This window comes from Mobula hypostoma, chromosome 4, assembly GCF_963921235.1.
Source record: "Mobula hypostoma chromosome 4, sMobHyp1.1, whole genome shotgun sequence".
In the NCBI taxonomy this organism is placed as follows: Eukaryota; Metazoa; Chordata; class Chondrichthyes; order Myliobatiformes; family Myliobatidae; genus Mobula; species Mobula hypostoma.
In genome coordinates this window covers 80,532,226-80,548,045 of record NC_086100.1, presented here as the reverse complement: position 1 = coordinate 80,548,045, position 15,820 = coordinate 80,532,226, and positions in this window count along the sequence as shown.

The window sequence follows — 15,820 nt, the reverse complement described above, 5'->3', positions numbered from 1 at the left end:
ACACAGTTATATCGAGGCTCTTCTGACCCCGGTGTGTCCCAAGTGCTTCACTACAGGGGAGTCTCTTCGCTGAATGAGATAGGCTGTCTAGCTTCTTATCCATCTGGGCTGGTTTGATCAGTAAGCCCCTCATTCACCTCAGGATGCACTATTTCAATAGACACTAGACAATAAAGTACTGTTTTAAAGTCTAATCATGACTAATGTAGGAAAGATGGTGGACAATTTTCACAATCAATTCCCACAATCCCACAAAATCACACGTACATCCAGAGCATTTAAGGAAAACTACTCAGCTAGACAAATATCTTACACCACCTTGATTCAGTGGGATGAGATCATTCATTTCTACCTAAGGAGGTAGACAGCGTCTTGGTTTACCATTTCAGTGGAAAGACCATGACAACATTCCCTTTGTACTGCACCACAATGTCAGGAATTTGTGCTTCAGCCTCTGGACTGGAGCAAGTTTTGAAACTATATTCTTATTACACATGATACTGTTAACATGAACTAAGCTACAGGATCTTGTAATTTTAATGTTTCATTCCATGGTGATAGAACACATTGAAGAGAGAGGCCTAAATATGTATTAAGTAATAATGGTAATGGAGGGGCTACTTTATTGGTTATGAAAAATGTGGCTGCAGAAATCATTTATAGCATTAATTCAGATTAGATTATGAGAACACTCAGTCCTCTTTTATTGTCATTTAGAAATGCATACATGCATTAAGAAATGATACAATGTTTCTCCGAAGTGATAGCACAGAAAACAGGATAAACCAAAGACTGACACTGACAGAACCACATAATTATAACATATGGTTACAGCAGTGCAAAGCAATACCATAATTTGATGAAGAACAAACCATGGGGACAGTAAATAAAGTCTCAAAAGTCCCTGAGTTGATCGACTCCCGAGTCCCCGATAGCAGGTGGCAAAAGGGAGAAACTCCCTGCCATAAACCTCCAGGCACAGTCAACTTGCCAATACCCTGGAAGCAGCCGACCACAGCCAACACTGAGTCCATCGGTCCGAAAACTTCAAGCTTCCAACCAGCCTCTCCGATACAGCCTCCCCAGCGCCATCCTCTGCCAAGCGCCTTTGACCTCGCCCCGGCCACTGAAACACGCAAAGCCGAGGATTTCGGGGCCTTCTGCTCCAGAGATTCCGGTTACCACACAGTAGCAGTGGCAGTGAAGCAGGCATTTCAGAAGTTTTCTAGATGTTCCTCTGTACTCTCACGTCCGTCTCCATCAAATCAGAATTGTGCACAAAATTTTAACTATTGTCCTGACATCCACTGTCTGCAGAGAAGGTTGCTTCCTGTCACTACATGTCATGACATCCTAAATAAAGGTTGGGTCTCCTTGGTAGTTTTTGACAATTAAAATTATAAGGATGTTCTTCTTGAATGCATTTATGGTTTCAGTGCAAATATTGTCCTCAGGAGAGCTGTTTCCATTTGTTTTCCATAATGCCAAGTAAATCCATTGCCGTTCAAATTCTTTAATCCAGCAGAGATTGTTGTGGAATTGTGAACCCCCACTGATTTATCCTCTCCCAAGTGATTTTCAGCACTATTCACCCTGGAAGGGCTGATCCAATCCAAGCAAGACTATGGAATTTATTTTGAGAAAGTTGTAGATAGCACACACATTTTATACATTCCACTGGAGTTGGCTCATTCCAGATGCTAAGAAATATTGGCTGCAGCAGAAAGACGAATGCCACATGGTCATCTTTGTAGCCAAGAGCGTGTAAGTGACTTCGCTCCTCTTGCTCCAATCTGGAAATCCCCCCAACACATCAGCTTTCTGTGCATTTGTCGTCACAGCAGAGGAAGAGGGTCAGTAATACAATTTAGTGCAGAAGAGGGTCAAGGATTCTAAATTGTTCTGGTAGAAGTGAAAATATGCATATAAAAAAAATAAGATACACCTCCAGGATCATGCAGGCCTGTTGAGACACGAATGGTGGGGTGCATTATGTGCCTGTATTCTTTTCCAATCAAACTGACCGCAATCTCAGGAATTTTGTCTTTGGATTGAAAATTGCAATCACCTCCTTTACAAGGTAATTACGGATAATTCTATAATGATTGTATACAAAATTTATTTACTTATTTTAAAATAAGAAAATAAACAAAGGCTGTAGTTAATGGATCAAATTGCTAACTTGGAGACTGAGGTTGGTGGAGATGTTAGGTCAGAGTCTGGAGAGAGTTGGGTCCAAAGCTGAATGTGTAGACCTCAAGTGGAAATCAACTAATTGAAGGTGGAATAGGATTAAGGTGCTAACTTTTCAAAACCTTTTTCCTCATTTTGAATAGACTGAATTTCCTAGGACACAATGGAAATAAGCCTTCTATTTTTTTTCTGGTATTGCTGCTCAGCTTCTAACATATCAGAATCAGTTTTAATATCACTGACATATGTCGTAAAGTTTGTTGTTTTGCAGTGGCAGTACATTGCCATACATAAAATACTATATATTACAATAATATATTGCAACCGACCATCCTGCAGCCCACCATTGATAATGTCACAGATGATTCATAAACGATATAAAATGTGATAGATTTTGGATTTCAAATACATACAATTCGCATTTACATTATAATCACTAGCAGTTCCCCGCTAATTAGTCCGCATTGAATTGAAGCAATCTTTTTTTTTGTTTGATTTATCGCCCACTTGGCGAGTTTTGGCGAATAAATATCAGTGACACAAGTAATTTATGATGAGAAAAGGAAAAAGCTGATTGGCTGTCTCGTGTTGCTGCAGTACCTAGTCGTCCCAGTGAGGGCAGCACTGGCACCGGCAAGGTTCGTCTCCCAAACAATAAGTAACTCATTTAATCGAAAGTACTTTGCCCATTCATCCAGCACTGAACATTCATCCGAACTCGAAACTTATTTCATTCATCCTATTTTTCTTCCTCTCCCTGCCCAAACGTTAGATTTCAACAATTACTTTCTGGATGCTTATCATCTCATCTCATTAACACATAATTAATGTTTAAACTATTCTGTTGTCAAGTAAATATAATCCAAAATATCTGTTTTAAATGCATTTTCTGCATTTTAATCTCGTGCCCTCTTGCTCAATTTAAAGTACTTGAGGTAATATTCTGCATTTATTGTTTAATATGTTGTGAACTTGAGGACAGTCACTCACCCAGTCTGAATTTCAGCCTTCTTGTTGTTCTCCCCGATTTCCAATGCATCAGTCAGAATGTTGAGTGGTAGTGAATTTCTCTCTGAGGGTCACTATCACTGCACTCTTTTCTAAGAAATGCATACGAATTGCTGGAGTGACTCAGTAGGACAGGCAGCATCAATGAAGGGAAATAAATAGTCGATGTTTCGGGCCAAGACCCTTTCACCGACCTTAATTTTAATGGCCAGAGGCAGGGTATATGGGATCACGAAACCCTGACTCCCTTCTCCCATGCTCCCACTGCCTCTGTCTGTGGTAACTGCTTTAGGAATTGTGAGGATATTGTAGTCCCAGTCAGTATTTATTCCCAGATCAACATCAGTAAAAAGTAGATTATTTGGTCATCTACACACAAGAGCATTTTTGTGATCTTGCTGTGCTCAAAATGGACAACATTGTTCTGAGATAACATCGATAATCAATGCAATTGTGGACAGCACAGTCCTGCAGCAGCTTCCTCACAGCTTGATCCTGACCCCCCCCCGCCCCACTCCTGCCTCTGTGCAGGTTGGATGTTCTCCCTGTCATTATATTAACTCTCTTGCAGGCTTGCAGACAACACCAAAGTTGGAGGTGTGGTGGACAGTAAAGAAGGTTGCCTAAGGTTAGAAGAGAATCTGGATCATCTGGGAAAGTGGGTAAAGAATAGCAGATGGAATGTAACTCAGATAAGTGCAAGGTGGCGCACTTTGGGCAGTTAACCAGGACGAGGCACTGAGAGTGTAGTGGAACAGGAAGACCTGGGGTACAGGTACACAGTTCCCTGACAGTTGCCACACAGGAAAAACATTGTGTGCAGTTCTGGTTGCTGTTCTTTTTAAAAAATTTTTTTTGAGCTTTATTAAGAGTACATCACAAAAGTCAGAAACAAAATTATTTGGGGTGAAGGATATTTACCTTATACAGCAGGGTAGTTAAGTTGAACTACATCTTTGAGGCTAAACACTCCTGGATAGATAGATCTGAAAATTAATAGAGAGGATACTTTGTTTGAAAAACAACTCTTGGATTTCAGTCAATTATCAACTGTTGTTAACACCATAGAACATAGAACATAGAATAGTACAGCACAGTACAGGCCCTTCGGCCCACAATGTTGTGCCGACCCTCAAACCCTGCCTCCCATATAAGCCCCCACCTTAGATTCCTCCATATACCTGTCTAGTAGTCTCTTAAACTTCACGAGTGTATCTGCCTCCACCACTGACTCAGGCAGTGCATTCCACACACCAACCACTCTCTGAGTAAAAAACCTTCCTCTAATATCCCCCTTGAACTTCCCACCCCTTACCTTAAAGCCCTGTCCTCTTGTATTGAGCAGTGGTGCCCTGGGGAAGAGGCGCTGGCTATCCACTCTATCTATTCCTCTTATTATCTTGTACACCTCTATCATGTCTCCTCTCATCCTCCTTCTCTCCAAAGAGTAAAGCCCTAGCTCCCTTAATCTCTGATCATAATGCATACTTTCTAAACCAGGCAGCATCCTGGTACCTCTGTACCCTTTCCAATGCTTCCACATCCTTCCTATAGTGAGGTGACCAGAACTGGACACAGTACTCCAAGTGTGGCCTAACCAGAGTTTTATAGAGCTGCATCATTACATCGCAACTCTTAAACTCTATCCCTCGACTTATGAAAGCTAACACCCTATAAGCTTTCTTAACTACCCTATCCACCTGTGAGGCAACTTTCAGGGATCTGTGGACATGTACCCCGAGATCCCTCTGCTCCTCCACACTACCAAGTATCCTGCCATTTACTTTGTACAACACACATAAAAGTTGCTGGTGAATGCAGCAGGCCAGGCAGCATCTGTAGGAAGAGGTGCAGTCGACATTTCAGGCCGAGACCCTTCGGCAGGACCCAGAGGCATGCTGGTCAGTAGGTTAAATGGCCACTGTAAATTAGTCCCATGTGCAGGAGAGTTGCAGAATCTGGGGTGGGAGGGGTGCTGTTGATGGGAGTGTGGAGATATAAAATGGGATGAGTGCAGGGCTGGAGTAAATGGGTGACTGATGGTTGATACGGACTCAGAAAGCCGAAGGATCTTTATCCATGCTGTGGGATTCTATGATCACACTTTCAACGCACGAGAGTAACCACAAAGCTCTTCTGTAGTCCTCATAAATAAGAGTGCAGAAAATAGACAGAAAGCTTCTCTGCTAAATCCACCTCCTTTGCTGAACGTGCGTGATCAGCAAGTTTTGTTTCTGAATTGGTATGACTGAGTAGTTATGCTTGATTTGCTTAATCTAATATAGATCTGACAGATACACAGTCTAGATATCAACTGGGAAGCATACTGCTCCAGACCTCATTAGAGTCACCAGCCGACTAACAACACAAAGTGCTGAATCCCAGAGTTGTGATTAAGGTTAATGTCCTCCAAAACATGCAGCATCAGAATGTATTAGTAAAATTTAAGTCAAGGTGAATTTAAAACAATACAGCACAGCATGGGCCTTTGCTCTGCTATGGTGTGCTGACCTGCGTAATCCTATTCCATTTTCAACCTAACCCTTTCCTCCTACACACCCCATACCCTCCATTTTGCTTACTTCTATGTGCTATTTTAGATGTCCCTATAGTAACAGTCTATACCACCACTCTCAGCAGTGCATTCCAGATACTGTACTTATGCCTTTCTGTGCAAAAACCCTACCTCTGACATCCCCCATCAACTTCCCTACACTCACCTTAAACAGATATTCCTTGTTATTGGCCATTGCTGCACTGGGATAAAGGTGCTGGTTGTCCACTCCATCAATGCCGGTCAGTATCCTATACACATCTGAGTCGAGAGGAACCCTCTCCGTTACCATGACTGATACAATTGCAGTTGTTGCAGTTGTTAATGAGCCTGCTCAGTCCCAAGATATCATTTCCTGAGGTCTCAAAGCTGTTCTCTGGAACAGTATTTTTCAGTTCATTCATCGCCCATCCTTTTTTTGTCACAAGCTCAGAGTCAGTACTACAGATCATGACCAGTATATTTTGGCCCAATTAAGAGGCTGTCCCAATTAGCCAAAGGTTCATGAAAATAGTTAAAAAGGTATAAAGAAGACAAACTGAGTAACAAATTATGTGCTTAAATAAAACTCCAAACATATTAGAATCTACTAATAGTACTATAAAAGTGTATTAATTCATAATAGTTATCAATGGAGGAATTCATTCAGTGGATGCAACGAACAAAATCACACAGACACCCGGTGCAGATAATGGACTGCCTTCATACAATGCTATCAACAGTTGCATCCTTCAAATCTTCATTTTCATTGTAACATTCAAAATGGTTGTAGATACCTTCAAATTCTTTGTAGTTCCTAACTTTTTTTTGTTTATTCATATAAAGTTTAATAAGAATTTCTACAGTGAAGTCGAGTCTCAACACTCTGCACAAAGTTATGGGAACGGGAAGGAGTATGGTGAGCACAAAATAATGAGAGTCCCAGCTCAGAACTCAGTGTGGCCTCTGGCATGGATCCTCATGGAGAGAGAGAGAGAGAGAGAGAGAGGGAGAGAGAGAGAAAGAGAGAGAGAGAAGGAGAGGGAGAGGGAGAGGGAGAGGGAGAGGGAGAGAGAGAGAGAGAGAAAGAGAGAGAGAGGGAGAGGGAGAGGGAGAGGGAGAGGGAGAGGGAGAGGGAGAGGGAGAAAACAAACTGGTTTGTGGCACAATTGAACCCGTCACAGGACAGATTAGTCATTTTCAGGAGTACAGGGGTATGCAGTGGAGGGAAGGGAGAAGGTTTTCAAAAAAAACCCACGCTAAGAATATCCAACGTCTTGGCTCAGGAGAGTGTGATGAGTAGCGGCGTGGGAAGAGGGCAACCCTTCCAGTGCTCTCCGGTTCACAGCCCGGCCCTCTTAGTGGTTTCAGTAGTTAAAAGAGCACAAAGATGGAACCAAAGGAGCTCTAGAGAAAGCTGGGTGGGCCGATTTCATTCTGAAAAGGAGGGGGTTTGGGGGGAGGGAACGCTGCTGCTGGGGGTCAGGGGGAAAGATTACAGGAAGGCGTCGTTGGCCTGGCAGGTGTCCTTCAGCCACTCCTTGAACAGCTCCTCGTCCTTCTTCAGGACCGGGAACTGGCCCAGCACCACGTACGGCTTGTCAAATCCTTGATCTTCTAACCTCTGGCCAAGAGTCTCACCAATCCCCTCCAGGCACTTCATGGACTTCTCACCTATGGACTTGGCCACGAAGTCACGGTGCTTCTGTGACGTCGACATCCTGTCTGCAGGTGTGTGTCTCCGATCCCACCAACCGACTGCTTCTGGCGTAGTTCCTAACTTTTTGAAGTAGTGAAGCTGTTTCATTTTCACTCCTGGACACTTATGGCATCTCCAAGCCTGAATGCTTGAAACCACAGTGAGCAAAATGGTTCCAAATTGTCTTACTGCTTACATCTCGCCAAAAATCAACACAAACACACACAACTGACCCCATGTAAAAACTTCACTCTAAGCATGGAGTAGGTCTAACGGCTACACAAATGCTAGAGAGAACCTGTTCGGCAATAATTTTCTATCCCAATTCAACAGCATAACCTCCCAAATAAATAAAGCAAATCCTGGCTATTTTTTTCTTGGTTAGTTTTTGTCCTTTAAGAGTTGTCCCAAATAAGTGGCTACCCTGATTAAGTGATGGACCAACTAACCAGAATCCTCTGTATTAGCAGATACTTACACAATATGCAATTCCGTTCTGAACTCCTCAAATAATGTGTCAGTCCATGCCAACAAACAACGCGATATTGACAATGTTCCAGCCTGGCCTGATGAATGGCAAGTAACATGCCTGCCACACGTGCCAGCTAATGACCTGACCGACCCAACCACAGAAAACCTAATTGTCTTCTCTTTTCAAGTGAATAACTGTGATTAGTTGGGAGCCACCAGGATCAGTGCTGAGCCTTCAATATTCACAATCTATTTAAGCGTGATTAAGGTGAAGGGGCTGTAGAGCTTTGGGTTTCTAGGTTTCTCAAGCATCTGTACTTACCAATTGTTATCTTAACTAGAGTTGTTAAGCCCTGTGCTCTCTGCTTTATCTTGTCAAGTTACTTGTGACTGGCATGGGGTTTTCCACATACTATGATTATTTAATGTGGATCCTGTTTGGTGCTGATCACAGGGTCCTCGAGTGGAGAATGATTTGTCTCGCGGCATCGCTGTGCCGTGCCACCAGTGTTCTGTGGGAATTCCAATGCCGTCCCTCTGCCCCTGGGTTCAGTCTTTGCCAGAGTTCACCATGACAGGATACAGGAACATTTGTGCTGATGTACATTGTCAGAAAATCTGAGGCTATCCATTTGGAAGAAGGACCAGAAAAGCAGTATATATGTACTTTAAAGAGAAGGAGACAGAGAAAATAGAGGGAGGTGCAAATCCTTATACAGGTTATCCCCAGGTTATGAATATCTGATTTATGTACAGCTTGTACATATGAGTGAGTATTTGAGAAACAGGTGTGATGGAGTTGCTGGCTGCAGCCACCTTCTGCCATGTAGGAACTTGGTTCACTGTCTCATTTCTGACTTGCAAACTGTTTAGGTTATGGACATTCACAGGAATGTTATAAACCAGGTAGGACTTGTACATGAAATGCAGCAAGTTACCATTGCAGATACAGCATGTGAAGATCACTATTGAACTCAATTGCAGGAATCAAGGAGACTTCGGCAATTCGATTAAAACTAAAGGTTTATTACAAAAATTAACTAAAAAAAAGGCAAACAATGCTGAATCTTGATGAACAGAAATCACTGAGGATACACCGAAGAACTCAGACTGAATTTCACCCGACAAGGAACCACGATGACCCAACAAATAGGGATTGGCATGACCCCCCCAAAATACACCGTGCAGCATGTAGGAATTCCAGGCATTGACATTACGGTCCTAACTAAATTATCTCAAATTGAATGCAATTGATAAAAACGAGGAGTGCTTAACAACCCTCATGATCCCTACAAGCCAAAGTGAAAAAGCAGAGTGAGTGCAATGACAAACAATTAGACACAAAAGATAAGCAATCCAAGGACGAGACATATCCACAAGTTGACATTGAACAAATACAGACCACATAGTAACTGACAAGAAAACTTATTTGAAAACAACACACAAAAAAATATGCTGGAGGAACTTAGCAGGCTGGGCAGCATCTATGGAACAAAATACAGTTGACGTTTTGGGCCGAGACCCTTTGGCAGGGCTGGAGAAAAAAAGCTGAGGAGTAAATTTAAAAGGTGGGGGGAGGGGAGACCACTGCTTGTGACAAACCAACTAATCAGGAAGGAAATGGAATATTGTGTCAAAACCTTCGAATATAACCTAGGTGCAGAGAGAGGGAGACACTGAAGTGGGACTTCAATGAATTTTTGGAGACTTTAAGGGAAAAGAATGATGAGAAGTGCTGGGCCAACAGGGCTGTTAACTAGAACTCTCAAACTGAAAGTTAATGCCAACGCTCTGGCTGGAAACAATAACTAATACCAAATGAATACCGCTCCTTGACAGCGTCAATCAAAGTGGTAGTCTTCTTTCCTGGACAAGGATGAGGGTAGGCAGGGAGCAATGAAAACAAGACTAAAATGAAAAGAAGGGAGTTAAATACCACCACAATGGTACACTAATTAGGTGGAACCTGCATTCTCATGAGCACGATTGTCCAACATGTTGCACAGCCCACCTATGCGGGCACCTAGATCCTGCAGCAGGGCTGATGGTTGTAACACATCAGACTTTGTTTTATAGATTGTTGTTTGTCCATCATTGTCGTCGATGGAGACCTTGACACCATTATGATGATGATGGTGTCGAGACTGGTGTGTGTCAGCCTCACTCTCTCTTCCCAATTCCTATCTGGATCCAGTGGCAAGACAAGAGTCGAGACGACTGGAGATGGGACTTTTATAGATAGTAAACTAGGGAAGTACTACAACAGCGGTACAAGGTGTGTGTAGACCATACCTGGAATGCTGCATGCAGTTTTTGTCTCGTTATTTAAGGAGGGTTAACTTTACATTGCATGCAGTTTAGGGAAGGTTCACTAGATTGATTGATGGGATGAAGTGCTGTTTTATGAGGAAAAAGTAAACATATTGAGCCTCTACTCATTGAAAATTAGTAGACTGAATAGTGATCTCATTGACATATCACCTTCTGGGGGGTGTGCAGTTAGATAAGGTTGATACTGAGAGGGGGGATCCATAACTTGGAATCATTCTTTTTGAATAAGGGATAGGCAATCTAAGATGAAATGAAGAGGAACTCATTCTCTCAGAGTGCCATGAACCTTTAGAATTCCAGAGTTCAGAGAGATAGCAGGCAACTGCAGGAAACATAAAGTTGTGGTGGTAGGGGATTTTAATTTTCCATACATTGATTGGGACTCCCATACTGTTAGGGATCTAGATGGTTTAGAGTTTGTAAAATGTGTTCAGGAAAGTTTTCTAAATCAATATATAGAGGGACCAACTAGAGGGGATGCAATATTGGATCTCCTGTTAGGTAATGAATTAGGGCAAGTGACAGAAGTCTGTGTAGGGGAGCACTTTGGTTCCAGTGATCATAACACCAGTTTCAATTTGATCATGGACAAGGATAAATCTGGTCCTAGGGTTGAGGTTCTGAACTGGAAGAAGGCCAAATTTGAAGAAATGAGAAAGGATCTAAAAAGCGTGGATTGGGACAGGTTGTTCTCTGGCAAAGGTGTGATTGGTAGGTGGGAAGCCTTCAAAGGGGAAATTTTGAGAGTGCAGAGTTTGTATATTCCTGTCAGGATTAAAGGCAAATTGAATAGGAATAAGGAACCTTGGTTCTCAAGGGATATTGCAACTCTGATAAAGAAGAAGAGGGAGTTGTATGAAATGTATAGGAAACAGGGGGTAAATCAGGTGCTTGAGGAGTATAAGAAGTCCAAGAAAATACTTAAGAAAGAAATCAGGAGGGCTAAAAGAAGACATGAGGTTGCCTTGGCAGTCAAAGTGAAGGATAATCCAAAGAGCTTTTACAGGTATATTAAGAGCAAAAGGATTGTAAGGGATAAAATTGGTCCTCTTGAAGATCAGAGTGGTCGGCTTTGTCCGGAACCAAAGGAAATGGGGGAGGTCTTAAATAGGTTTTTTGCGTCTGTATTTACTAAGGAAGCTGGCATGAAATCTATGGAATTGAGGGAATCAAGTAGTGAGACCATGGAAATGTACAGATTGAAAAGGAGGAGGTGCTTGCTGTCTTGAGGAAAATTAAAGTGGATAAATCCCCGGGACCTGACAGAGTGTTCCCTCGGACCTTGAAGGAGACTAGTGTTGAAATTGCAGGGGCCCTGGCAGAAATATTTAAAATGTCGCTGTCTACGGGTGAAGTGCCGGAGGATTGGAGAGTGGCTCATGTTGTTCCGTTGTTTAAAAAAGGATCGAAAAGTAATCCGGGAAATTATAGGCCGGTGAGTTTAACGTCAGTAGTAGGTAAGTTATTAGAGGGAGTACTAAGAAACAGAATCTACAAGCATTTGGATAGACAGGGGCTTATTAGGGAGAGTCAACATGGCTTTGTGTGTGGTAGGTCATGTTTGACCAATCTGTTGGAGTTTTTCGAGGAGGTTACCAGGAAAGTGGATGAAGGGAAGGCAGTGGATATTGTCTACATGGACTTCAGTAAGGCCTTTGACAAGGTCCCGCATGGGAGGTTAGTTAGAAAAATTAAGTCGCTAGATGTACATGGAGAAGTGGTAAATTGGATTAGACATTGGCTCGATGGAAGAAGCCAGAGAGTGGTGGTACAGAATTGCTTCTCTGAGTGGAGGCCTGTGACTAGTGGTGTGCCACAGGGATCAGTGCTGGGTCCATTGTTATTTGTCATCTATATCAATGATCTGGATGATAATGTGGTAAATTGTCAGTATTAAACTCCATCTGCCATTTTTCAGCCCATTTTTCCATCTGGAAAAATGGGCTGAAAAATGGCAGATGGAGTTTAATACTGACAAGTGTGAGGTATTGCACGTTGGAAGGACAAACCAACGTAGAACATACAGGGTTAATGGTAAGGCACTGAGGAGTGCAGTGGAACAGAGAGATCTGGGAATACAGATACAAAATTCCCTAAAAGTGTCGTCACCGGTAGATAGGGTCGTAAAGACAGCTTTTGATACATTGGCCTTTATTAATCGAAGTATTGAGTATAAAAGCTGGAATGTTATGATGAAGTTGTATAAGGCATTGGTGAGGCCGAATCTGGAGTATTGTGTTCAGTTTTGGTCACCAAATTACAGGAAGGATATAAATAAGGTTGAAAGAGAGCAGAGAAGGTTTACAAGGATGTTGCCGGAACTTGAGAAACTCAGTTACAGAGAAAGGTTGAATAGGTTAGGACTTTATTCCCTGGAGCGTAGAAGAATGAGGGGAGATTTGATAGAGGTATATAAAATTATGATGGGTATAGATAGAGTGAATACAAGCAGGCTTTTTCCACTGAGGCAAGGGGAGAAAATAACCAGAGGACATGGGTTAAGGGTGAGGGGGGAAAAGTTTAAAGGGAACATTAGTGGGGACTTCTTCACACGGACAGTGGTGGGAGTATGGAATGAGCTGCCAGACGAGGTGGTAAATGTGGGTTCTTTTTTAACATTTAAGAATAAATTGGACAGATACATGGATGGGAGGTGTATGGAGGGATATGGTCCGTGTGCAGGTCAGTGGGACTAGGCAGAAAATGGTTCGGCACAGCCAAGAAGGGCCAAAAGGTCTGTTTCTGTGCTGTAGTTTCTATGGTTCTATGGTTCTAACTATTGAGGCTGAAGCATTGAATATTTTCTAGGTCAAGACAGACAGCTCTTCAGATAGATTTTGGGGAGTAAGGGTGATGAGAAATGAGTAGGAAATTGCAACTGTTAAGTAACGAAAAGGTTAGAGAGTAACTCAAAAATATCTTGGTTGGAAAAGATAAAGTTTAAACAAAAATGTTGCTGATATGTGACTAAACAGAAGATTAGATTGAGGTGAAAATGTTGCAGCAACTGGCCATTGAGGCCAAACTCTTTGCTTATCCCTGGACAATCAAAATTTATGAGGCCAAGAACATAATAAAGAACAAAAAGCAGCAGGAGCCACTGATTAAAATACAGGTAAAAGACAAACCTATTATGAATGAATCCATTCTATCCAGCCATTACTGGTGCAGCTGCCATAGTCAGATCAGCTCTCTTCTGAACTTTCTTCTCAGCTATTAAGATTTAAGATTCAAGATTCATTTATTATGAAAGAATGTATAAATTATACAACCTTGCTCACAGGTAGCCACCAAGCAAGAAACCTGAAAGAACCCAATTAAAGAAAAAAATAATGAAAATAAAAAGACCAACACTCAATGCGCAAGAGAAAGGAAAAAAAAATTAAATCATACAAACAATTGAAACGAACAACAGCATCCTGAACTAAAAATAAATCCTCAGATGTGAACCCTGGAGTGGGCCCAGGGCCTCACTTATCTGTTCATCATATTAATGGCCATAGAACACAGCAGCCTGGGCAGTCTTCATAGCTTCAGCGCCATGGAGATGACCATCGCGGAGAGTGAGCAAAATCAGCTGTTGTCCAACCGACACCCTGTCTTTTCAGTCTATCTGGGCCGGTGCTAAAATTGGCCCAACAATGGAACAGTGAGAGACTTCACACCCTACAGAGAGGACCGAAGATCACAACGAGTGAGTGAGATCAGCTCTTGCCTTCGATCTGGACTGGGGTTTAAATTGTTGAAACACCATTAAGTACCTCACACTAGGACCTAGCTACCGGAAAAGGCTCCAGGACTAGACCATGCCACTGAGTGACTCACCCCGGGCCCAGATTGTGTCACCCAGTTGAAGCCACTGTCAAGCTCTTTAGATTAGCTCGGTGCCCAGAGCGATCCAGCCTCTCATCCGGGTCAGTTGAACAAGCATCGGAAATTCTCTGCCCGGGCCCTGACTCCTCCGTTCAGTGCCCATAATGATCCAACCTTACTTCGGGGGCATCGGAACTCCATCTGCAATGACTCTACAACGCACTATCCTAGCTCATCCCCAAACTTGCCTCACCATTGTTCGCCCCTTCATTGTTTGCGGCTCTAATTTAACACAATTTACCCCAGGAAAGGTATCTTTAGTGATGTTTTTAGTCAGCTTTCTTAGCTTTTTGACTACCAGAGAGCTGTTGCACATATTCGGTAGCAGCATCTTAACCAGAAGTATTGAGTATTAACTTTGATGCTGCCTCCAACTCTTGAGCATAGGGCTGGCTTGAGAGCATCCTTCAGACCCCTTTCCCTGGTTAAAAGAGACAGCAGTGACGTGCATGCGGACATCAATTAACCTTCATGTAGGTCAGCCCTACATTTCAATCCTCCACTTGAGCCTCATTGCCCAAGAGTGCAATCCATCTGCACCAGCCCCACTTCAGCTCCATTCCAAACCTGTGTCGTTAGCTCCCATCATCAACAAACAGAGGTTTAACCCTGTCCATGCCACACTCTAAATCTCACCTTTTTTTCAATGGACACCATTCCGGAACCTGCATTTGGAGAGTTCAAAGTTAATTTATTGTCAAAGTACATGTATGTCACCATATACAACCCTGAGATTCATTTTCCTGTGGGCATCCTCAGCAAATCTATAGAATAGTAACTATAACAGGATCAATGAAAGATCAACCAGAGTGCAGAGGATAACAAGCTGTGCAAATGCAAATATAAATAAACAACAATAAATAATGGGAACATGAGATAAGGAGATAAATAGTCCTTAAAGTGAGATGATTGGTTGTTGGAACACTTGAACAGATGGGCAAGTGAGCGAAATTATCCCCTTTTGTTCAAGAGCCTGATGGTTGAGGGATAGTAACTGTTCTTTAACTTGGTAGTGCGAGTCCTGAGGTTCTTTTTCTTTGTACCTGATGGCAGCAGCGAGGAAAGGCTTAGTTGGTGACGATCTCTGATGATGGATGCTGCTTTCTTATGACAGCGTTTTATATAGATGGGCTCAGTGGTTGAGAGGGCTTTACCTGTGATGTACTGGGCTGAATCCACTACCTTTTGTAAAATTTTCCACTCAAAGGCATTGGTGTTCCTATACCAGACCATAATGCAGCCAGTTAATACACTTCATACTACACATATAAAGAAGTTTGTCAAGGTTTTTGATGTCATGCCGAATTTCCGCAGACTCCTAAGGAAGTAAAGGCTCTATCATGCTTTCTTTGCAACTACATTTATATGACCTGTCCAGGACAGGTTCTCTGAGATAGCGACACCCAGGAATTTAAAGTTACTGACCCTCTTCACCTCTGATCCTGTGATGATGATTGACTTATGGGCCTCTGGTTTCCCTCTCCTGAAGTCTACAATCAGTTCCTTGGTCTGGCTGACATTGAGTGAGAGGTTGTTGTTATGACACCACTCAGCCAGATTTTCAACCTCCCTTCTGTATGCTGATTAATCACCACCTTTGATTAAGCCCACAAGAGTGGTGTCGTCAGTAAACTTGATAATGGAGCTGTGCTTAGCCACAAAATCATAGATGTAAAACGAGTATAGCATGGGGGCTAAGCTGACAGCCCTGT